Below are 24,313 nucleotides of genomic sequence, written 5' to 3'. Positions count from 1 at the left end.
GGTGTAGTGAATGAACAGCATTTTCATATAGGTATTCCTCTTATGAAGAAAGGGCACCCGGACCACAGCCTGTCCTCCCCGCTTCCATCACTCAGAGGCGGGCAGTATAAGAGCATCATGGCAAAAACTGACAGACTGGCCAAAAGCTTCTACCCCCAGACCATCAGGCTGCTGAATAGCCCCCACTAGTCAGCTACCTGCTCCCCTGCCCCCTCCTGTCCTGCAGACTTCCTACCCCTCCCCCCACACCCCTGCTGCTCCTCCTATGGACATTTGACCCCCTCTCTTCAACTGACATTTACCATGCCCCCACCCCCCAATGGACATTTATCATTGTTACAGTTGTAAATATGTATATATATATATATTTTTTTTTGTATTATTGTTTCATTCACTTCTCTTTGACCTGTACTGTTGGAGCTTAAGAATCTCACTGTACCCTGCAATTACATGTACCCTGTGCATGTGACTAATAAACTCTAAACTCTAAAACTGTTTTGGTCCCGTACCTACCACGCTCTAACAGCGTGAAGCAAACCCATGCACACGCGCAGATACTGGGAGCAAAGTCTTGCATCTCGATCATCGCAATATCTGTGGGGCTGCTCGTGGCAACTTTATTTTGCTGAGTCTACCTTTAAAATGTTCAATGTTTATTTGGGTATGAAAATCATGGATAGGCTATATTTATATTCTGTAAAAAAGATACGTCCACCATATGAGTTTTCTGTAGAAAAATAAATCAACATTAATGCCAATGTCAATATCAACTCAAGCAATTATTTTACCATACCATCTTGACCAACATGGCCAGCTAAAGCATATTTCCACCAGCTTAGCCAAGCTATGGTCTACCAACTCAACAATGTTTCCACCAGCTTGAAGCTGGTTTATCATCAACTGACCAGCTCAGGGGTCAAACTGGATTTTCCAGCAGGAAGACAAAGTCTTCATAAAAACTGTGAGCCAGACAGCTCTGGGACACATGCAGAAGTTGCAGAACTTTGTCCAAGTATCCATTTAAGTTCTCCTTTTGCTCCCATTCTCCCAGTGCACATCTTTGGAGGAGAAAGATGAATGATACCCTCTTTGGATACCACTTGTTCAAAATGTGACTGAGCACAGAGTGGTTGTGTCTGATGCTGGTGAGAGGACAGCTGTGCAGGAGAGCATTGGGCTGATGGCAAGAGCTTTCTCTTGTTGCTTTGTTCACTGTTTAATCGGGTCTGCAGTTGTTGTTTTTGTCTCCTTTGCCAATTATGTGGTGGAGTGAAAGAAGCAAATGGTGGTCCCGTTCCTCCTTTTTCGTTAGCCCTGGTGCAATCCACAGTGTCAAGCTGTCTCAGAGCAGCTGGGCCCAGTGCATCTGCTCTCTGGTAGTGGAACGCCACCTCTCCCTATAATTAATTGGAATAAAGGTAGATGCCAATACACACTGACATGGATAGGAAAGCAGCTGCCAACTCTTTTGAGAATTCTAGCTTCAGAGCTTAATCAAAGGCATAAGAAATTAAAAGTATTGTAGACTCAATGCGAAATAACCACAGGTCTCGCTCTAAGAATGTCCCAGTATATCTATGAAGACAGGACAAATTAGATCTGTATTTGTATGAGAGTTTGATGACGGACAATGCCAACCCACTGGGCAAAAACTGGTTGAATCAAGTCATTTCAACCCAAAAATTCAATGTGACGTTGAATCAACGTGGAAAACTGATTGGATTTGAAAAAAGTAATTTTTTTCACCCAACTTTTAACCTAAATCAAATGACATTTTGAATTCACATTAGTTGACAACTCAACCAAATGTATATCAAAACTAGAGATTGAACTGATGACTGTGCCCAGCGGGATGGAGAACAATGCTTGTTTTCTCGATACATGTTACTTTGAGCCCTGATATCTGTGTTCAGTTATTAAACTAACAGCTCTGTCTTCACTGGCAATAAGTGAGATCTGCTATATAATGCATTGTTTATAAAGGTAGAGAACTATTTGTGATACAGACAGACAGATGCTGAAAATTAATTTCCCCTCGCAGATTGCAAGCCTCACACGTGGCAAACCTCTTTACCATACCCTCTGTGGGTCTATTTATTTGGATCCCCATTAGCTTTTGCAGAAGCAGCAGCTACTCTTCTTGGGGTCCACAAAAAACACAAAAGATGACAAGTAACAAAACACTGATACACTGATAGTCAAGGACAGTCACACAAATGTAAAATACAACGATATACAAACAATACAATAAAAAAAATATACAAACAATACAACAACAAAAAGTATGTATGTTAGAGTGTGTCTGTGTGTGTGCGTGTGTTAGTGTCTGTCCCCTCACAGTCCCTGCTGTTCCATGAGATGTTGTTTAATGTTTTTTTTAAAGGTCATTTTGCTTTTTGCTTGAGTAATTGGAGATGGAAGGGAGTTCATGGCTCTGTATAATACTGTGTGTAACAGTGAATTCATTTTGTACTTGGGGACTGTGAAGAGACCTCTGGTGGCATGTATTGTGGGGTATGTACGGTTGTCTGAGCTGAATGTTATTTGATTACGCAGATAGTCTGGAATTTTCACCACAGTAATATTTCTCATAAGAACTAGAAGAGATACAGTTAATCTCTCATCAACTCTCAACCAGGAAAGACTGGCATGCATATTGTTGATGTTAGTTCTGAATGTGCAGTTAAGAGCAAAGGGGTGTTGCTCTGTTTTGACCATATTACTGGACAGTAATCAAGATGGGACAAGACCAGAGCCTGAACAACTAGTACAGTTGATTTTTGTATCAAAAACGCAGAACATATTTTTCTAACAGACATACCCCTCCCCATCTTCACAGAAACTTTGTCAATATTTCACCTTTATTTTGACAGGGAGTCAATGCTGAGACCAAGGTCTCTTTTCCAGATGAGCCCTGTATAGCACCACAATACACATCAAAATACAATCAACACATTAAACTACACATTCATATACAGTACCAGTCAAAAGTTTGGACACACCTACTCATTCAAGGGTGTTTCTTTATTTTTACTATTTTCTACATTGTATAATAATAGTGAAGACATCAAAACTATAAAATAACACATATGGAATCATGTAGTAACCAAAAAAGTGTTAAACAAATCTAAATATATTTTATGTTTGAGATTCTTCAAATAGCCACCCTTTGCCTTGATGACAGCTTTGCACACTCTCACAACCAGCTTCATGAGGTAGTCACCTGGAATGCATTTCAATTAACAGGTGTGCCTTCTTAAAAGTTCATTTGTGGTATTTCTTTCCTTCTTAATGCGTTTGAGCCAATCAGTTGTGTTGTGACAAGGTAGGGGGAGTATACAGAAGATAGCCCTATTAGGTAAAATACCAAGTCCATGTTATGGCAAGAACAGCTCAAATAAGCGAAGAGAAACGACAGTCCATCATTACCTTAAGACATGAAGGTCAGTCAATACGGAAAATCTCAAGAACTTTGAAAGTTTCTTCAAGTGCAGTCGCAAAAACCATCAAGCGCTATGATGAAACTGGCTCTCATGAGGACCACGACAGGAATAAAATACCCAGAGTTACCTCTGCTGCAGAGGATAAGTTCATTAGAGTTACCAGCCTCAGAAATTGCAGCCCAAATAAATGCTTCACAGAGTTCAAGTAACAGACACATCTCAACATCAACTGTTCAGAGGGGACTGTGTGAATCAGGCCTTCATGGTCGAATTGCTGCAAAGAAACCACTACTAAAGGACACCAATAATAAGAAGAGACTTGCTTGGGCCAAGAAACACAAGCAATGGACATTAGAGCGGTGGAAATGTGTCCTTTGGTATGGAGTCCAAATTGGAGATTTTTGGTTCCAAAGCCGTGGCTTTGTGAGATGCGGTGTGGGTGAACGGATGATCTCTGCATGTGTATTTCCCACCGTAAATCATGGAGGAAGAGGTGTTATGGTGTGGGGGTGCTTTGCTGGTGACACTGTCTGTGATTTATTTCAAATTCAAGGCACACTTAACCAGCATGGCTACCACAGCATTCTCCAGCGATACACCATCCCATCTGGTTTGGGCTTAGTGGGACTATCATTTGTTTTTCAACAGGACAATGACCCAACACACTTCCAGGCTGTGTAAGGGCTATTTTACCAAGAAGGAGAGTGATGGAGTGCTGCATCAGATGACCTGACCTCCACAATCCCCCGACCTCAACCCAATTGAGATGGTTTGGGATGAGTCAGACCGCAGAGTGAAGGAAAAGCAGCCAACAAGTGCTCAGCATATGTGGGAACTCCTTCAAGACTGTTGGAAAAGCATTCCAGATGAAGCTGGTTGAGAGAATGCCAAGAGTGTGCAAAGCTGTCATTAAGGCAAAGGGTGGCTATTTGAAGAATCTCAAATATAAAATATATTTAGATTTCTTTAACACTTTTTTGGTTACTACATGATTCCATATGTGTTATTTCAAAGTTCTGATGTGTTGACTATTATTCTACAATAGTAAAAATAAAGAAAAACCCTTGAATGAGTAGGTGTGTCCAAACTTTTGACTGGTAGTGTACGTAAATAATGTAATTCCTTTCTCCAGGAAACAGGTAGATGTTGGCCTAAGCACAATGCCAGAGGTACTGTATTTCTACTCAAAGACTCCAGACATTGGTCCAATAAATACATGTTCTGATTTAATTTGCCTGATATTCTGGAACCAATACAATAGTCCCAAAGTGCAAAAGCTAATCAAGCTAAAAATATTTGATTAATATTTGATGTATTAATATTTATGAAAAACAAGATGTCTTTGGTACACTGTATGGTATCCCCTTGATGAACTTCTCAATATAATCAAGTCCTCAATACACACACAGCAAGCATCCACTGCAGAATGTTGAGGCAAGCTAGAGACATAGAGACCTCTACTGGCAAGAGGTTACAGCATATTAGGTATGGTATCACCTTGATGAACTGCTAAATAGAATCAACACCTCAGGCGACATAGAGACCTCCACTGGCAAGAGGTTACAGTATATTAGGTATGGTATCACCTTGATGAACTGCTAAATAGAATCAACACCTCAGGCGACATAGAGACCTCCACTGGCAAGAGGTTACAGTATATTAGTGTAGTAAACCCTTATATTGAGGGTCATTCAAAAAGCATTCAAAATAGATGATTATAAAAATAAGATAGAACTGTATTTAAAAAAAACGTTTTTTTGTATGTACTGTCTTGCTGTTTGCTTGGACAATGTGTTAGGGTCAATGAATCCAATAGAGTAGTTGAAAATCAATTTAGCATTACCCCTGCTAATGAGTTTGAGTGATGGAAAGCTTCTCAGTGCCATGCACCTGAAATTGCATCACATCTAAATGATCAACCAATCTGAGCTAATGCATTTTCGGCTAGTTTTATGAGACTTTTCTCCATGGCTCTTTGCCCAAATTGTTGTTGTTTTTGTATGGAGAGGGAAATGTAATAACGATTGTTGGGTTGACAGTCAACCTTTTGATGGGTGTGTCCCCTGCACATTACTTAGCTTTATATGAACTCTCATAATTCAATTTTTTTCACAGAGAGACTCCACAGAGTACATGACTCTATGAGACTGGCTGCAAACATGAGTTACTTTCTAAAATGTTTGACTGTTTCTCATTATTTTCAGTAGAGATAACAGGTACAATTTGAATTTCACACCTGAAACGCAATTTGCTTAATTGGAGCAAGAGAGTAAAAATGTCTCACCAACCAACAAGCAAAGTAGAGTATGAGCACAAATGTGGCAACTGTTTATGCAAATGAGTGCATTCATATCCAAAAGAATGGTGAATTAGAATGATAGTCAGGCAGGTATTGTGATTCCAGATGCAAGTGCTGCATGGATCATTTAGAACAATCAACCCCATCACCCAGCCTCACCAGCCTTTCATAGTATGCTTTTGAGATTTGTCAACCAAATACATTTTGAACAAAATTAACATGCAGGCCTATTCTTACTTCTGAAGGGCCCTGGTTCCCGTCAAAAGCATTATGGCAAATGTTTTTATTCAGCAGCACCATCATAGCCATATAATATGTGTCAGTCACTCTTGTCATCCTCACTGTTTTATAAAATAAACAAATGCATTGCTTAGCAGTGATATTAGTTGAAACACAAAACAGTTTGTCAGGAGGTGTCTGGGGACTGGAAGCTAGAATGAGGAGAGGAGACTATATCCAGAGGAGGATATGGATTCAAAAGCTATTGTTCTCATAAATGCTCTATCATCATCTTGTTAAAAGCCAAAAAAATCTAGCTAGCTAATAATGTAAAAGGTGCATGACCATTTATCATAGCCTACCAGTAATTTAGGATTACTGTATATTTCTGACCAACCAATGACAGGTTCGTACGTTTCTATTTCCCAGCATGCCTTGTGTCCTAAAAATATACGCGCGGAAAGTCTCAAGATTGTGCAAGGATTTGGCCAGTGCCAAACTGTAAGTAGCGAAAAGTTTTATTTTTTTACCACACAGTTTTAGTACACGCTTTATGTAAGTAACTGGCTGGATGACAGTACTGGATCTGTTTGAAAATGTCGTCACACACTCAGTCGGAATATACTAGCTAACTTGCTTTGTTTAGCTAGAGTAGCTAGCCAACGTTAGCACTCCTACCTTTATGGCAAGTTGCTAAGTAACGTTATGGTACGATTTGCATTCACACGCTAGGAAGTTAGCTAGCTACTTTGCTAGATATCTTCGGACTCAAGGTTTAGTGAATTTGCTAGCCGTCAAATAAATACCTAAACGTTAACGTTACACCACAGACAGAACAATGAGTTATACAAAACGTTGGTTACACTTTCGAGTTCTAAATGTAATTTCTACATATTTTCACATCGCTTAGGCCCATGACCAGGTTGGATAAAAAAAAATCACAGGTCGGGTGTATTCAGGATTCTTTTAAAGTTGAACACTCACTCAAAACTCGACGATTTGGTTTGAAGTTAATGTTTGGGCTTGAAATTTAGAGTATGCTAACTGGGGGACATTGAATTACATTGTTTTTTTTGTTAGGAGATGCTAATATTGAAGTGGAACTGACAGCGTTTTAGCAATATGAAATCATATTAAAATCTGTTCATATACACCCCCAGGAATGACACTTTTTTTCATAAATTCATAGAACATTTGGGAATATAATAATGAATTTATGAAAATTCTATTGCAATATAGCGGCCGTGCGTTTGGATATTTTTAATAGACACTGTAGTAAATAAAACCTAATAAAAACATCGGTCTTGTCCAGGACCTGAGTCTACACAGACAGATGCGCCATAGCCAATCAGAGCTACAGTAAGCCAATATGCAAATAAGCCATTTGCCACACTGTCCTGCCATAATTCACATTGAAATGGGCTGTGTGTTTACAGGCATTACCAACAGCGTGACTTTATATCCTTAGAACGCATTTGCCACAAACACCCTAATGGATTTCTACAAATATGGGAGTCCTCTTACATTTTGAAAACTTCACAGTGTATTATAGAATCCCATGTATTATAATCTCCTGCTGTTGTGGTCTTAAGCAAGGCACTTAACCCCCACAAACTAAAATCCTGCACTGATAGGCTACTGTATGAAACACATGTGGTCCATCAACCCTCCATCTGGAGAGCTACTGGGTGTGCAGGCTTTTTATCCAACCCTGCTCAAACACACCAGTCAGCTTTGTCGGAATTACACAGGCAGTATTGAATAGAGGAGAATCCTAGCCAATTTTGAGTGCTTGAGAGACTGTTTTACAACCAGAGTATGCAGCATTGGTTTAATCAACTGCGCACTCGTATCAACTGCGTGTTGGTCATTTGCGGTTATACACAAGTGCCTGAGTGAAGTTATTTTAGGACATCTGACATAACAATGACGCATTAATGTATGCTAAATAGTTAACTAGCGAGATAACCAGCCAAGCGACACAATGTTTTGAATTGGCTATCTAGTTAGTCTGTTGTATATTAGTACTCACAGCTGGGACTGTCATTCCTGGAAGGAAAACCAGTCTAGCAGGAGGAACACAAGAATATCAATTAATATAATTAAAAGAACCTTGCCATAGCATGTAGAGACAAAGCACACATAGTGGAAGAGCTAAACCTTTCCGTGTAGTTGTCATAATTTATATTTTGGATTTATAATTTGTGCTCACTTCTTCGAATGAACATTTTGATGCTTTAATGTGCAACTGCACAAAGTCTTGGATGCACGTACATTGTAGCCCGTCTCACCTTGACTAGGTTGGTCATGGTGGTTCTAAAGTACTTGATGGTCATCTGGATGATAACAGGATTGTATTTCCCTGTTCAGACATGAGATTCTCTCCAAGGATCCTGTTATCATCCAGATGACCATCAAGTACTTTAGAGCCACCATGACCAACCTAGTCAAGGTGTTCAAACAGTTTGAGACGGACAGAAGGTTGTGTTCATAACAATTCAACTGTTTTGCCTTGTTAGCTCAATTCAGAGCTTGTGAAATTATACCTACAGTGAGGGAAAAAAGTATTTGATCCCCTGCTGATTTTGTATGTTTGCCCAATGACAAAGAAATGATCAGTCTATAATTTTAATGGTAGGTTTATTTGAACAGTGAGAGACAGAATAACAACAAAAAAATCCAGAAAAACGCATGTAAAAAATGTTATAAATTGATTTGCATTTTAATGAGAGAAATAAGTATTTGACCCCTCTGCAAAACATGACTTAGTACTTGGTGCCAACAAGGGTTTTGCCAATCAGAGGTCAGACGTTTCTTGTAGTTGGCCACCAGGTTTGCACACATCTCAGGAGGGATTTTGTCCCACTCCTCTTTGCAGATCTTCTCCAAGTCATTAAGGTTTCGAGGCTGATGTTTGGCAACTCGAACCTTCAGCTCCCTCCACAGATTTTCTATGGGATTATGGTCTGGAGACTGGCTAGGCCACTCCAGGACCTTAATGTGCCCCTTCTTGAGCCACTCCTTTGTTGCCTTGGCTGTGTGTTTTGGGTCATTGTCATGCTGGGATACCCATCCACTACCCATTTTCAATGCCCTGGCTGAGGGAAGGAGGTTCTCACCCAAGATTTGACGGTACATGGCCCCGTCCATCGTCCCTTTGATGCGGTGAAGTTGTCCTATCCCCTTATTAGAAAAACACCCTCAAAGCATAATGTTTCCACCTCCATGTTTGACGGTGGGGATGTTGTTCTTGGGGTCATAGGCAGCATTCCTCCTCCTCCAAACACGGCGAGTTGAGTTGATGCCAAAGAGCTCGATTTTGGTCTCATCTGACCACAACACTTTCACCTAGTTCTCCTCTGAATCATTCAGATGTTCATTGGCAAACTTCAGATGGGCATGTACAGTGGGGAAAAAAAGTATTTAGTCAGCCACCAATTGTGCAAGTTCTCCCACTTAAAAAGATGAGAGAGGCCTGTAATTTTCATCATAGGTACATGTCAACTATGACAGACAATATGAGGGGAAAAAATCCAGAAAATCACATTGTAGGATTTTTTATGAATTTATTTGCAAATTATGGTGGAAAATAAGTATTTGGTCAATAACAAAAGTTTCTCAATACTTTGTTATATACCCTTTGTTGGCAATGACACAGGTCAAACGTTTTCTGTAAGTCTTCACAAGGTTTTCACACACTGTTGCTGGTATTTTGGCCCATTCCTCCATGCAGATCTCCTCTAGAGCAGTGATGTTTTGGGGCTGTCGCTGGGCAACACAGACTTTCAACTCCCTCCAAAGATTTTCTATGGGGTTGAGATCTGAAGACTGGCTAGGCCACTCCAGGACCTTGAAATGTTTCTTACGAAGCCACTCCTTCATTGCCCGGGCGGTGTGTTTGGGATCATTGTCATGCTGAAAGACCCAGCCATGTTTAATCTTCAATGCCCTTGCTGATGGAAGGAGGTTTTCACTCAAAATCTCACGATACATGGCCCCATTCATTCTTTTCTTTACACGGATCAGTCGTCCTGGTCCCTTTGCAGAAAAACAGCCCCAAAGCATGACGTTTCCATGATGTTTCCATGTTTCCACAGTAGGTATGGTGTTCTTTGGATGCAACTCAGCATTCTTTGTCCTCCAAACACGACGAGTTGAGTTTTTACCAAAAAGTTATATTTTGGTTTCATCTGACCATATGACATTCTCCCAATCCTCTTCTGGATCATCCAAATGCACTCTAGCAAACTTCAGACGGGCCTGGACATGTACTGGCTTAAGCAGGGGGACACGTCTGGCACTGCAGGATTTGAGTCCCTGGCGGCGTAGTGTGTTACTGATGGTAGGCTTTGTTACTTTGGTCCCAGCTCTCTGCAGGTCATTCACTAGGTCCCCCCGTGTGGTTCTTGGATTTTTGCTCACCGTTCTTGTGATCATTTTGACCCCACAGGGTGAGATCTTGCGTGGAGCCCCAGATCGAGGGAGATTATCAGTGGTCTTGTATGTCTTCCATTTCCTAATAATTTCTCCCACAGTTGATTTCTTCAAACCAATCTGCTTACCTATTGCAGATTCAGTCTTCCCAGCCTGGTGCAGGTCTACAATTTTGTTTCTGGTGTCCTTTGACAGCTCTTTGGTCTTGGCCATAGTGGAGTTTGGAGTGTGACTGTTTGAGGTTGTGGACAGGTGTCTTTTATACTGATAAGTTCAAACAGGTGCCAATAATACAGGTAACGAGTGGAGGACAGAGGAGTCTCTTAAATAAGAAGTTACAGGTCTGTGAGAGCCAGAAATCTTGCTTGTTTGTAGGTGACCAAATACTTATTTTCCACCATAATTTGCAAATAAATTCATTAAAAATCCTACAATGTGATTTTCAGGATTTTTTTTCTTCTCAATTTGTCTGTCATAGTTGACGTGTACCTATGATGAAAATTATAAGCCTCTCTCATCTTTTTAAGTGGGAGAACTTGCACAATTGGTGGCTGACCAAATAATATTTTTCCCCACTGTATGTGCTTTCTTGAGCAGGGGGACCTTGCGTGCGCTGCAGGATTTCAGTCCTTCACGGCGTAATGTGTTACCAATTGTTTTCTTGGTGACTATGGTCCCAGCTGCCTTGAGATCATTGACAAGATCCTCCCGTGTAGTTCTGGGCTGATTCCTCACCGTTCTCATGATCATTGCGACTTGAATTCTAAGTAAATCACCTTCACACCACCTCCTCCATGCTTCACGGTGGGAACCACACATTTAAAAAATCATTTTAGTCATTTAGCAGACGTCTTATCCAGAGCGACTTACAGTTAGGTAGTGAGTGCATACTTTTTTCTTTTTCATATGCAGAGATTATCCGTTCACCTACTCTGTGCCTCACAACGACATGGCGGTTGGAACCAGAAATCTCAAATTTGGACTCATCAGACCAAAGGACAGATTTCCACCGGTCTAATGCCCATTGCTCGTGTTTCTTGACCCAAGCAAGTCTCTTCTTATTATTGGTGTCCTTTAGTAGTGGTTTCTTTGCAGCAAATTGACCATGAAGGCCTGATTCACGCAGTCTCCTCTGAACAGTTGATGTTGAGATGTGTCTGTTACTTGAACTCTGTGAAGCATTTATTTGGGCTGCAATCTGAGGTGCAGCAGAGGTAACTCTGGGTCTTCCTTTCCTGTGGCGGTCCTCATGAGAGCCAGTTTCATCATAGCGCTTGATGGTTTTTGCGACTGCACTTGACTGACTTTCATGTCTTAAAGTAATTGACTGTCATTTCTCTTTGCTTATTTGAGCTGTTCTTGCCATAATATGGACTGGGTCTTTTACCAAATAGGGCTATCTTCTGTATACCACCTCTACCGTGTCACAACACAACTGATTGGCTGAAACACATTAAGAAGGAAAGAAATTCCACAAATTGACTTTTAACAAGACACATCTGTTAATTGAAATGCATTCCAGGTGACTACCTCATGAAGCTGGTTGAGAGAATGCCAAGAGTGTGCAAAGCTGTCAAGGCAAAGGGTGGCTACTTTGAAGAATCTCAAATATAAAATATATTTTGATTTGTTTAACACTTGTTTTAGTTACTACATGATTCCATGTGTTATTTCATAGTTTTGATGTCCTCACTGTTATTCTTCAATGTAGAAAATAGTAAACATTTAAGAAAAACCCTTGAATGAGTAGGTGTGTCCAAACTTTTGACTAGTACTGTACATCGTGAATCGCCCATACATTTGAAAAAATCTAGATATGTTTTAGGCCATATTGCCCAGCCCTAGTTAGGGCGACCCCTAAGTTTAACTTGCTAGTTATCTAAGTAAGTGGCCGAATTAAAAAGGTCACAGGGCATCATACTGTGTTAGCTTACTGCCGTGTTTGAGAAGTCAATGCCCTTTGCATGAGTTATTTGTACAGCTGCCACTGCACCTTGATTTCCTTGCGTTTTTCTTCTCTCTGTTCTTGGACCATCTGCTCCTATCTTCTCAGAGCAGGCAGGCCCGTTGCCCGAGTGACTCCCAGACTCCACACACAGTGTACACAGTACTGTCACAGAGAAATGAGACCGATATTTCACCGGATATATAAATGTGAAGCATCTACTTGGCGTTTCCACTCGCTACCAAATATGGTAGTGAGAGAAGCCCGCTGGCGAGATGGATTTTGGCCGACATTCTGCAAATTTTCTCATCGATGAAACATTTGATCTCAATAAAGTTTTCTGTTCCAAAAACTAGAATATGTTATGAACAGAGTGGACTAAGTTTTGTATACTTTACCCTTTGCAAATGTTTTAAAATTGCATTGTTTAGAAGGAGTGCAACGGCGAATTGAGTTATTGCACACTTCACAGAGTAGGCGTTCCCTAACGGAAATATGCAGATGCATGCTAGAACACGCCAATAGGATCTCGCTAGCTCGTGCTTGGCTTTGCCCACCTCCTTGCTTGTTTTGCCTGCTATGACTCATTTGTTCCCATTGGAAACGACAGATTGTGGTCTCTTGGTTTAGTTATACAAATCTTTGGTACTTTTCTTCCTTCAGACCAGCATGCTCCAAAACTTTGTTCATTTGCACAATGGCTCTCGTTCACATTCGACTGTAAATGTCCACACTCAACAAAAATGACATTCGGTAGCGCCTACCTATATACAGTTGAGGTAGAAAGTTTACATACACTTAGGTTGGAGTCATTAAAACTCGTTTTTCAACCACTCCACGCATTTCTTGTTAACAAACTATAGTTTTGGCAAGTCGGTTAGGAAATCTACTTTGTGCATGACACAAGTCATTTTTCCAACAATTGTTTACAGACAGATTATTTCACTTATAATTCACTGTATCACAATTCCAGTGGGTCAGAAGTTTACATACGCTAAGTTGACTGTGCCTTTAAACAGCTTGGAAAATTCCAGAAAATGATGTCATGGCTTTAGAAGCTTCTGATAGGCTAATTGACATCATTTGAGTCAATTGGAGGTGTACCTGTGGATGTATTTCAAGGCCTACCTTCAAACTCAATGCCTCTTTGCTTGACATTGGAAAATCAAAAGAAATCAGCCAAGACCTCAGCAAAATAATTGTAGACTTCCACAAGTCTGGTTCATCCTTGTGGAAGTCTGAAGGCACCACGTTCATCTGTACAAACAATAGTAAGCAAGTATAAACACCATGGGACCACGCAGCCGTCAAACCGGTCAAGAAGGAGATGCGTTCTGTCTCCTAGAGATGAACGTACCTTGTTGCGAAAGGTGCAAATCAATCCCAGAACAACAGCAAAGGACCTTGTGAAGATGCTGGAGGAACAGGTACAAAAGTATCTATATCCACAGTAAAACGAGTCCTATATCGATACAACCTGAAAGGCCACTCAGCAAGGAAGAAGCCACTGCTCCAAAACCACCATAGAAAAGCCAGACTACGGTTTGCAACTGCACATGGGGACAAAGATCGTGCTTTTTGGAGAAATGGTCTCTGGTCTGATGAAACAAAAATAGAACTGTTTGGCCATAATGACCATCATTATGTTTGGAGGAAAAGGGGGGTGCTTGCAAGCCAAAGAACACCATCCCAACTGTGAAGCATGGGGGTGGCAGCATCATGCTGTGGGGGTGCTTTGCTGCAGGAGGGACTGGTGCACTTCACAAAATAGATGGCATCATGAGGAAGCAAAATTATGTGGATATATTGAAGCAACATCTCAAGACATCAGTCAGGAAGTTAAATCTTGGTCGCAAATGGGTTTTCCAAATGAACAATGACCCCAAGCATACTTCCAAGTTGTGGCAAAATGGCATAAGGACAACAAAGTCAAGGTATTGGAGTGGCCATCACAAAGCCCTGACCTCAATCCTATAGAACATTTGTGGGCAGAACTGAAGAAGCGTGTGCGAGCAAGGAGGCCTACAAACCTGACTCAGTTACACCAGCTCTGTCAGGAGGAATGGGCCAAAATTCACCCAACTTGTTGTGGGAAGCTTGTGGAAGACTACCAGAAACGTTTGACCCAAGTTAAACAATTTAAAGGCAATGCTACCAAATACTAATTGAGTGTATGTAAACTTCTGACCCACTGGGAATGTGATGAAAGAAATAAAATATGAAATAAATCATTCTCTCTACTATTATTCTGACATTTCACATTCTTAAAATAAAGTGGTGATCCTAACTGACCTAAGACAGGTAATATTTACTAGAATTAAATGTTAGGTATTGTGAAAAACTGAGTTTAAATGTATTTGGCTAAGGTGTATGTAAACTTCTGACTTCAACTGTATATGTATAACTTTATGTGCTGGATTGCCTGTCTTTGCGATTCGTTTTTTTCTTTCTTTTGCGCTCGATAGCATATTTAGCTAGCAGCCTCCATGGAAATTCGCTTTTACTTGTGCTAATGTTGTAAGCGTTCTGGTAATAAACACAGAGCTTTTTTGCGTTTTTGTCGCCCCCTTGTGTGCTAAGCAGCTAATACCGTAAATCCCGGTGTGAGAGAAGGATGGTATGAGGATATTAAAATCTGGATATCGCTCAACCCTACAGCCTAGGCTACTGCTCAAATGTATTTTTTTCATTTTTTTAGGGGGTAGATCAGCTTTAATATTTCAGATACATTGATGGAAGTTACAATCTAATTGTCTGCATCACTTCCAATCCCCCATACGTTTTTTTCTCTCGCAAATATATATATATATATATATATATATATATATGTGTGTGTGTGTGTGTGTGTGTGTGTGTCAGGGACAAGATTGTAAAACCTACACAAGGCTGGAATGGGCTACAAGACCATCGCCAAGCAGCTTGGTGAGAAGGTGACAACAGTTGGTGCGATTATTCGCAAATGGAAGAAACACAAAAGAACTGTCAATCTCCCTCGGCCTGGGGCTCCATGCAAGATCTCACCTCGTGGAGTTGCAATGATCATGAGAACGGTGAGGAATCAGCCCCGAACTACACGGGAGGATCTTGTCAATGATCTCAAGGCAGCTGGGACCATAGTCACCAAGAAAACAATTGGTAACACACTACGCCGTGAAGGACTGAAATCCTGCCACGCCCGCAAGGTCCCCCTGCTCAAGAAAGCACATATACAGGCCCGTCTGAAGTTTGCCAATGAACATCTGAATGATTCAGAGGAGAACTGGGTGAAAGTGTTGTGGTCAGATGAGACCAAAATGGAGCTCTTTGGCATCAACTCAACTCGCCGTGTTTGGAGGAGGAGGAATGCTGCCTATGACCCCCAAGAACACCATCCCCACCGTCAAACATGGAGGTGGAAACATTATGCTTTGGGGATGTTTTTCTGCTAAGGGGACAGGACAACTTCACCGCATCAAAGGGAGGATGGACGGGGCCATGTACCGTCAAATCTTGGGTGAGAACCTCCTTCCCTCAGCCAGGGCATTGAAAATGGGTCGTGGATGGGTATTACAGCATGACAATGACCCAAAACACACGGCCAAGGCAACAAAGGAGTGGCTCAAGAAGAAGCACATTAAGGTCCTGGAGTGGCCTAGCCAGTCTCCAGACCTTAATCCCATAGACAATCTGTGGAGAGAGCTGAAGGTTCGAGTTGCCAAACATCAGCCTCGAAACCTTAATGACTTGGAGAAGATCTGCAATGAGGAGTGGGACAAAATCCCTCCTGAGATGTGTGCAAACCTGGTGGCCAACTACAAGAAATGTCTGACATTTACATTTTTTACATTTTAGTCATTTAGCAGACGCTCTTATCCAGAGCGACTTACAGGAGCAATTAGGGTTAAGTGCCTTGCTCAAGGGCACATTAACGTCATTTAGCAGACGCTCTTAGCCAGAGCGACTCACAAATTGGTGCGTTCACCCTATAGCCAGTGGGATAACCACTTTACAATTTGGGGGGGGGGGGTAGAAGGATTACTTTATCCTATCCCAGGTATTCCTTAAAGAGGTGGGGTTTCAAATGTCTCCGGAAGGTGGTGAGTGACTCCGCTGTCCTGGCGTCGTGAGGGAGCTTGTTCCACCATTGGGGTGCCAGAGCAGCGAACAGTTTTGACTGGGCTGAGCGGGAACTATGCTTCCGCAGAGGAAGGGAGCCAGCAGGCCAGAGGTGGATGAACGCAATGCCCTCGTTTGGGTGTAGGGACTGATCAGAGCCTGAAGGTACAGAGGTGCCGTTCCCCTCACTGCTCCATAGGCAAGCACCATGGTCTTGTAGCGGATGCGAGCTTCAACTGGAAGCCAGTGGAGTGTGCGGAGGAGGGGGGTGACATGAGAGAACTTGGGAAGGTTGAACACCAGACGGGCTGCGGCATTCTGGATGAGTTGTAGGGGTTTAATGGCACAGGCAGGGAGGCCAGCCAACAGCGAGTTGCAGTAGTCCAGCCGGGAGATGACATGTGCCTGGATTAGGACCTGTGCCGCTTCCTGTGTAAGGCAGGGTCGTACTCTCCGAATGTTGTAGAGCATGAACCTGCAGGAGCGGGTCACCGCCTTGATGTTGGCGGAGAACGACAGGGTTTTGTCCAGGGTCACGCCTAGGCTCTTCGCACTCTGGGAGGAGGACACAGCGGAGTTGTCAACCGTGATGGCGAGATCATGGAACGTGCAGTCCTTCCCCAGGAGGAAGAGCAGCTCCGTCTTGCCAGGGTTCAGCTTGAGGTGGTGATCCGTCATCCATACTGATATGTCTGCCAGACATGCAGAGATGCGATTCGCCACCTGGTTATCAGAAGGGGGAAAGGAGAAGATTAGTTGTGTATCGTCAGCGTAGCAATGATAGGAAAGGCCATGTGAGGATATGACAGAGCCAAGTGACTTGGTGTATAGGGAGAAAAGGAGAGGGCCTAGAACTGAGCCCTGGGGGACACCAGTGGTGAGAGCACGTGGTGCGGAGACAGCTTCTCGCCACGCCACTTGGTAGGGAGCGACCGGTCAGGTAGGACGCAATCCAGGAGTGAGCCGCGCCGGGAGATGCCCAGCTCGGAGAGGGTGGAGAGGAGGATCTGATGGTTCACAGTATCAGAGGCAGCAGACAGGTCTAGAAGGACAAGAGCAGAGGAGAGAGAGTTAGCTTTAGCAGTGCGGAGAGTCTCCGTGACACAGAGAAGAGCAGTCTCAGTTGAATGACCAGTCCTGAAACCTGATTGGTTTGGATCAAGAAGGTCATTCTGAGAGAGATAGCAAGAGAGTTGGCTAAAGACGGCACGCTCAATAGTTTTGGAAAGAAAAGAAAGAAGGGATACTGGTCTGTAGTTGTTGACATCAGTGGGGTCGAGTGTTGGTTTTTTGAGAAGGGGAGCAACTCTCGCTCTCTTGAAGACGGAAGGGACATGGCCAGCGGTCAAGGATGAGTTGATCAGCGAGGTGAGGTAGGGGAGAAGGTCTGGAGAAGGGAGGAGGGGATGGGGTCAAGCGGGCAGGTTGTTGGGCGGCCTGCAGTCACAAGTCGCAGGATTTTATCTGGAGAGAGAGGGGAGAAAGAAGTCAAAGCATAGGGTAGGGCAGTGTGAGCAGGACCAGCAGTGTCATTAGACTTAACAAACGAGGATCGGATGTCGTCAACCTTCTTTTCAAAGTGGTTGACGAAGTCATCCACAGAGAGAGAGGAGGGGGGTGGGGGGGGGAGGGGGGGGAGGATTCAGGAGGGAGGAAAATGTGGCAAAGAGCTTCCTAGGGTTAGAGGCAGATGCTTGGAATTTAGAGTGGTAGAAGGTGGCCTTAGCAGCAGAAACAGATGAAGAAAATGTAGAGAGGAGGGAGTGAAAAGATGCCAGGTCGGCAGGGAGTTTAGTTTTCTTCCATTTCCGCTCCGCTGCCCGGAGCTCTGTTCTGTGAGCTCGCAATGAGTCATCAAGCCACGGAGCTGGAGGGGAGGACCGAGCCGGCCGGGAGGATAGGGGACACAGAGAGTCAAAGGATGCAGAAAGGGAGGAGAGGAGGGTTGAGGAGGCAGAATCAGGAGATTGGAGGGAGAAGGATTGAGCAGAGGGAAGAGATGATAGGATGGAAGAGGAGAGAGTAGTGGGAGAGAGAGAGCGAAGGTTGCGGGCGGCGCATTACCATCTGTGTAGGGGCAGAGTGAGTAGTGTGGGAGGAGAGCGAGAGAGAAAAGGAAACAAAGTAGTGGTCGGAGACATGGAGGGGAGTTGCAGTGAGATTAGTAGAGGAGCAGCATCTAGTGAAGATGAGGTCAAGCGTATTGCCTGCCTTGTGAGTAGGGGGACGGTGAGAGGGTGAGGTCAAAAGAGGAGAGGAGTGGAAAGAAGGAGGCAGAGAGAAATGAGTCAAATGTGGACATAGGGAGGTTGAAATCCCCCAAAACTGTGAGGGGTGAGCCATCCTCAGGGGAAGGAACTTATCAAGGCGTCAAGCTCATTGATGAACTCTCCAAGGGAACCTGGAGGGCGATAGATGACAAGGATATTAAGCTTAAATGGGCTAGTGACTGTGACAGCATGGAATTCAAATGAGGAGATAGACAGATGGGTTAGGGGAAAAATTGAGAATGTCCACTTGGGAGAGATGAGGATTCCTGTACCACCACCCCTCTGACCAGATGCTCTCGGGGTATGCGAGAACACATGGTCAGACGAGGAGAGAGCAGTAGGAGTAGCAGTGTTTTCAGTGGTGATCCATGTTTCCGTCAGCGCCAGGAAGTCGAGGGACTGGAGGTTGGCATAGGCTGGGATGAAGTCAGCTTTGTTGGCAGCAGAACGGCAGTTCCAGAGGCTGCCTGCGACCTGGAACTCCAGGTGTGGGGTGCGTGCAGGGACCACCAGGTTAGAGAGGCAGCAGCCACGCGGTGTGGTGCGTTTGTGTAGCCTGTGCAGAGAGGAGAGAACAGGGATAGGCAGAGGCATAGTTGACAGGCTGTAGCAAATGGCTACAAAAATGCAGAGGAGATCGGAATGAAATGAGCTAAGCATCTGGGAGAGGAGAGAGCAGGGCCTCCCTCACCAAAAACTTCTACCTCAGAAACTAAAATTGTTTCACTGAACCACCCGAACAAAAACTCTCCCAACTTCCACCTTTAGAAACCAGAATTGCTTTGAACCACAGCGGTTCAATGTTTAAAGGAATAGACTCAACCCACTTTATTCAGCTAGCTAACTATGACACCATAGCTAACTAGCAAGCTAGCATCCAATAACAATAACACACCGTTTAGCACCAACACTTGGTCACAACAAACCACCAATAGTGTGATAACACACTAAACAGATCATTCGTGTCTGTGTCAAGTTCCTTTCATGACGCAGCAATGATTAAACGTTGGCTAGCTAGGACAAGTATATTGTATTTGGCTACTACCGTACAGTTAGCTGGTCGTGTTGGGTAGCTAGCAATGGCCACTGTGTTGACTTTGTTTGAAGAACGGCTAGCTAGCTAGCTTCGTGCTACACCCGGCACACAATGGCTATTGGCTATTGTATCTGACCTCTGTGATTGCCAACAAGGGTTTTGCCACCAAGCACTAAGTCATGTTTTGCAGAGGGGTCAAATACTTATTTCCCTCATTAAAATGCAAATCAATTTATAACATTTTTGACATGCGTTTTTCTGGATTATTATTATTCTGTCTCTCACTGTTCAAATAAACCTACCATTAAAATTATAGACTCATAATTTCTTTGTCAGTGGGCAAACGTACAAAATCAGCAGGGGATCAAATACTTTTTTCCCTCACTGTATATATACAGTGGGGAGAACAAGTATTTGATACACTGCCGATTTTGCAGGTTTTCCTACTTACAAAGCATATAGAGGTCTGTAATTTTTATCATAGGTACACTTCAACTGTGAGACGGAATCTAAAACGAAAATCACATTGTATGATTTTTAAGTAATTAATTTGCATTTTATTGCATGACATAAGTATTTGATACATCAGAAAAGCAGAACTTAATATTTGGTACAGAAACATTTGTTTGCAATTACAGAGATCATACGTTTCCTGTAGGTCTTGACCAGGTTTGCACACACTGCAGCAGGGATTTTGGCCCACTCCTCCATACAGACCTTCTCCAGATCCTTCAGGTTTCGGGGCTTTCGCTGGGCAATACGGACTTTCAGCTCCCTCCAAAGATTTTCTATTGGGTTCAGGTCTGGAGACTGGCTAGGCCACTCCAGGACCTTGAGATGCTTCTTACGGAGCCACTCATTAGTTGCCCTGGCTGTGTGTTTCGGGTCGTTGTCATGCTGGAAGACCCAGCCACGACCCATTTTCAATGCTCTTACTGAGGGAAGGAGGTTGTTGGCCAAGATCTCGCGATACATGGCCCCATCCATCCTCCCCTCAATACGGTGCAGTCGTCCTGTCCCCTTTGCAGAAAAGTATCCCCAAAGAATGATGTTTCCACCTCCATGCTTCACGGTTGGGATGGTGTTCTTGGGGTTGTACTCATCCTTCTTCTTCCTCCAAACACGGCGAGTGGAGTTTAGACCAAAAAGCTCTATTTTTGTCTCATCAGACCACATGACCTTCTCCCATTCCTCCTCTGGATCATCCAGATGGTCATTGGCAAACTTCAGACGGGCCTGGACATGCGCTGGCTTGAGCAGGGGGACCTTGCGTGCGCTGCAGGATTTTAATCCATGACGGTTTAGTGTGTTACTAATGGTTTTCTTTGAGATTGTGGTCCCAGCTCTCTTCAGGTCATTGACCAGGTTCTGCCGTGTAGTTCTGGGATGATCTCTAACCTTCCTCATGATCATTGATGCCCCACGAGGTGAGATCTTGCATGGAGCCCCAGACCGAGGGTGATTGACCGTCATCTTGATCTTCTTCCATTTTCTAATAATTGCGCCAACAGTTGTTGCCTTCTCACCAAGCTGCTTACCTATTGTCCTGTAGCCCATCCCAGCCTTGTGCAGGTCTACAATTTTATCCCTGATGTCCTTACACAGCTCTCTGGTCTTGGCCATTGTGGAGAGGTTGGAGTCTGTTTGTTTGATTGAGTGTGTGGACAGGTGACTTTTATACAGGTAACGAGTTCAAACAGGTGCAGTGAATACAGGTAATGAGTGGAGAACAGGAGGGCTTCTTAAAGAAAAACTAACAGGTCTGTGAGAGCCGGAATTCTTACTGGTTGGTAGGTGATCAAATACTTACGTCATGCAATAAAATGCAAATTAATTACTTAAAAATCATACAATGTGATTTTCTGGATTTTTGTTCTAGATTCCGTCTCTCACAGTTGAAGTGTACCTATGATAAAAATGACAGACCTCTACATGCTTTGTAATTAGGAAAACCCGCAAAATCGGCAGGTTATCAAATACTTGTTCTCCCCACTGTATATAGCTATTTAAAAATATATATCTATTCAAATATCTTGCAAATCTTATTTTCCATCATTATCAATTAATATGCGTAATAATGTCGGCAGTTAATGCATAATATTTTAACCTATAACCCGGATTGCCATTGTATTACATTACATTTTTGACAAGCAATTATTATTTTAGCAAACATTTATTGTGGTTCATCCTATATTCTCCCTAACATCCTTACCCCCTTGCAACAGATGTGGGATAAACATACACGCACATACTCTAACACACTCAAACCTTAACTCCACAATCAACCATAAGATCAGATGCTCAATAGTTGTTACATCCCAGAGCCCAACTCAAGAAAGGACCTGATTTACGAATGCATATACAGTTACAGCTGTTTGACAAAGCATGCAAGATTGAGCAAAAATTGACAATTATGTGAGATTTGAGCAATCTATTTAATCTATGTCAAGTCCTAGGTGATGGAGATCAGATCCACCCTCTTCACCTGAGACACAAACACTCTGGTACCCCGTTGTAACCATTTTTCCCAAGCATCTCCGTGCAGTCAGACCTTTGATTATTTTGTGCCACTTGGGCCACAATAATAAGCTCCCTCTCTGATTGTCCGAGTGTGACCCCCTCCCCATGGGTTACTGTAGCCTGTGTTGCCAGCACTGCCACTACCTGGGTGGAATCCCCACCGACTAGGTACAAGGTCGTCAAGGTTCTCATTAGGAGCTTTGAGAATTTCCTTGTATATTATGCTCTCCCATCAGGGGGCTCTGGCTTTGTAGGACCAACCCTGCCAGGCAGGCTCAGAATCTTGAGGGGGCGGTGCTGCTCAAGTAGGTCTCTGACCGCATTTATTTTTCTGTTTAGGCTGCATATAGGCAACTCACAGCAGGTCCATAAAACAGATGGGGACTTCTCTTTGGTGTATGGGTCACTCAGGTGGGTGTCTAGGATATAGGGTTGGGGATCGTTCCATCATGATAGGACAATAAAAAAATTGATTAGATGTATACTATATTTTAAAATGTATATCCCTCATATGCACAAAATTGAAAGCTCTCTCTCACAACCCCTGCTCACAGACACACGTTGGTTCTGGGATATGCAACCATTTCCTTTCTCACTCACTTAATGCCACACTTATTCAAACACAAAAACGCACACCACACCTTCCATCACAATTCATCCACACATACCCACATACTGTGCCTTCTATGTCTTCTTTTCGCTATGTTTATATCTCCACTATGTTGATTGAGTACATGTGTTCTAATTAGTTGTATTTGAAGATGTATTATTTTGCTTGTTATCTTTTCTTGTAATACCGTTTTATCCTTTTATGAAATACTATAAATGTTATTTATTATTACAATCCCTACAATGGCTAGTATTTGGTGCTCCATTATTCGACTCCTCTATTAGAACTTTCAGAATAGCCATGGAATAGTCTTTGTGTCGCGGTACATTTGGTTGTCAATATACAGTTTATCGACAACGAGAGCAACACGCTTCCCTTTTAATCTATTTTCCTTGAAGATTGGGTACAGAACTTTGCGCCGTTCTGCAATCTCCCTCGAGAACTGATCATTCATTCCTATGTTGGTGCCAGCAAGTTTTTTACCTAGGCTTTTAACCATTACTTTATCCTTAAAAAAGCGAATTTGGCAACGATTGGACGCTCATATATCTGTCCTCTTTGTCCGAAACGGTGTACACGTTCGAGTTGGATTTTATCGACAGCCTCGAGTGGGATTTGAAGCGCTGTTAGAAAGAAGTCCTTCACAATAGTCTCGGTTACCTCTCCCTCTTTTTCCTGGATACCCGTAAGTACTAGATTTTCTCTCATCGGCTTCTCTCAGAAAGTTGTTCTCCTTTTTAAGTTCCTTAACGTCCGTTTCTATCTTAGTGACTGTCTCTTTTAGTTTTTTTGTATCTTTCTCCATTATCGCAGCTTTTCCATCACTCATTTCAAGACTCGCCTTCAACTATTTTACATCATTACTGACCAACTCTAGTATGCCCAGTTTGTCATTTATCGACTTCAACAGGTCGCTTTCCACACTTACCAGTCCCAGTGGTGAAAAGCATAAATAGTCTATCAGTCGACGAGTCGCGTTTTCTCTTGGAGATTGATTCTCCTCGTTTATCTTCCGTCATGTTTGGGTGTTGCATGTTGTTGTAATATTTGTCGATACATTTCTCTAGCCTTATAATTTGTTTTGTGTTATTATCCAGATTGAATGTTATTACCCTCGAATATATGAAGTGCTAATATTTAGTCTAACTTACTGATTATTGAATATTATGTTTTTATCTTGAGGTGATTTTTACCGCTGTGTATTCAATACTGCTCAAATGTTGCTGTAATAGGTCTACATGTTTCTCCTTTGCATGGTGTTTTGTTTTTTTGGTTATTCATTTCATTGTCAAGCTTTAAAAACCGAAGCCAGACTGCCACATTTTAGTAGCCTAGCTAGGACTGTGGCATGTCTGTACACTTTCCCTCCGCTGCGCGAAAGCAGCGCAATTGAAGTTGAATTCACAGACGCGAGTGCATCAGGCTGTAATTTCATAAAGTAG

General features: G+C 42.8%; 1 protein-coding gene across 4 annotated transcripts in view; it reads left to right on the top strand.

The window, feature by feature from the left end:
* Positions 1-6,382: 6,382 nt before the first annotated feature.
* mcph1 (microcephalin 1) overlaps positions 6,383-24,313 on the top strand; it is a 65,703-nt gene continuing 47,772 nt past the window's right edge. For all 4 annotated transcript variants that reach the window (XM_041888194.2, XM_041888189.2, XM_041888182.2 and 1 more), the window contains exon 1: positions 6,383-6,462. The gene's annotated coding sequence lies outside the window, so the exon portion shown is untranslated. The remainder of the gene's footprint in view (positions 6,463-24,313) is intronic.

This window comes from Coregonus clupeaformis, chromosome 1, assembly GCF_020615455.1.
Source record: "Coregonus clupeaformis isolate EN_2021a chromosome 1, ASM2061545v1, whole genome shotgun sequence".
Taxonomy (NCBI): Eukaryota; Metazoa; Chordata; class Actinopteri; order Salmoniformes; family Salmonidae; genus Coregonus; species Coregonus clupeaformis.
The sequence above is the reverse complement of the archived record's forward strand: the minus strand, read 5'-3'. Positions and strand labels throughout refer to the sequence as shown.